Here is a 1,546-nt window from a genome sequence, read left to right as displayed (position 1 = left end):
ATTTGCTTACAATTGTTTAAACTATAACAATCTCAAAATGACAAAAATGTTTGTACTTTAAAAAAAAATCAAATGTCAAAGTTCAAAGGTTTGTTGAAAGAGAAAGGATAAATAAAGCATATGTCAAAGTTCACACCAGGGACAAAATAACATCTTTTATGTTCTTGTGTTTTGTTTGCTTCAGTCTTTTGGACTGTGGCCATGCTGGAGCACTGCCTTGGAAGGTTTAGTGAAGCAAATCAAACCTTGTGCTTGTTTGTTTTTCTAGTTTTTTTTTTTTTTTTGTAAAGCCTGGTATTTATTCTATCAGTTTTCTTGTGTTTACAGGGATGTAAACAAACCAACACCAGTTGTGAAGTGGTGGTGATGGTGGTGGGGATAAACACAAACACAAAGTCGCACACACAGATAGGTACACTCACAAACACACATACACTCTCACTCTCTCATGCACACACATACACACATACATGCACACATACATATACACTCATGTACATACATACATACATACATACATACATATATGCCAAGCTTCTTTCAAATTCTGTCTACCAAATCCATTCACGTGGGTTTGGTCAGCCTATAGCTACAGTAGAAATCATTCACCCAAGTTCCTCTGCAGTGGAACTCAAGAAATTCAAGACCAGATGGTTCTCAACCACAAAGCAACACCTAAAATATAAATAAAAATTCTAAAATGGTATAAAATCTTTAATAAATCAATTCAAAGCCTGATTCATTTAAAGTAATTTTATTTTCAAGATTCTCATAGTATAATTCAAATAAAGGGAAATTTGATTTTCATAGTTCTGGTCTGTTTTTCATTTATCTTCCAGAGAATTCTGGTGTCGTAGTCTGATAAGTTCAAGCTGAAAAAGAGAAGAGTTTTAAAAAGCATAAATCTTCTTGGATGCAATGCTAGATCTTGTTTCCCTCAGTAGAATTTGAGGAACCCCAGACTCCATGAAAGACTCTTGGAGTTTTGTGAGTCAAGGTGTCTTTTAATAAAAAATTTATGAAATATCTTATAAAAAATTAATGTACAGAATTTTCAAAAGTGTAATAATAATAATAATAATAATAATAATGATAATAATTCTTTCTACTCTAGGCATAAGGCCTGAAATTTGGGGGAGGGAGATAGTCAATTACATCAACCCCTGTACTCAACTGGTATTTAATTTATCAACCCCGAAAAGATGAAAGGCACTGTCAACCTTGACAGAATTTGAACTCAGAACGTAAAGATGGTCAAAATACACAAACATTTACAAAGGGTTGCTGTAAGGTTCCTGAATTTAGGGGTATCACGAAAGGCTCGACAGGAGGTCCAAATTTCCGAGTTCTTTTACAGGTCTTAGAAAAAACTGAAGGACCACTGCAATAAGTGTGTGAATCTGTGAGGGGAATATGTTGAATAAAATCATAATTAACTGATCCTCCTGTAGTTTCTTTTACCCAAAGCCAGGAACTTTTCAGCACTCCCTCATGTGTGTGTGTGTGTGTGTGTGTTTGTATGTGTATATATATGTGTGTGTGTGTG

At 34.3% G+C, this 1,546-nt stretch overlaps 1 protein-coding gene across 1 annotated transcript in view; it reads right to left on the bottom strand.

Annotated features, from left to right (window-relative positions):
- Positions 1–738: 738 nt before the first annotated feature.
- Positions 739–1,546, bottom strand: part of LOC106872316 (kielin/chordin-like protein) — a 14,342-nt gene continuing 13,534 nt past the window's right edge. The window contains exon 11 of the mRNA XM_014919258.2: positions 739–872. The gene's annotated coding sequence lies outside the window, so the exon portion shown is untranslated. The remainder of the gene's footprint in view (positions 873–1,546) is intronic.

This window comes from Octopus bimaculoides, chromosome 14 (genome assembly GCF_001194135.2).
Source record: "Octopus bimaculoides isolate UCB-OBI-ISO-001 chromosome 14, ASM119413v2, whole genome shotgun sequence".
NCBI lineage: Eukaryota > Metazoa > Mollusca > Cephalopoda > Octopoda > Octopodidae > Octopus > Octopus bimaculoides.
This window is presented reverse-complemented; position numbering and strand designations above follow the sequence as displayed.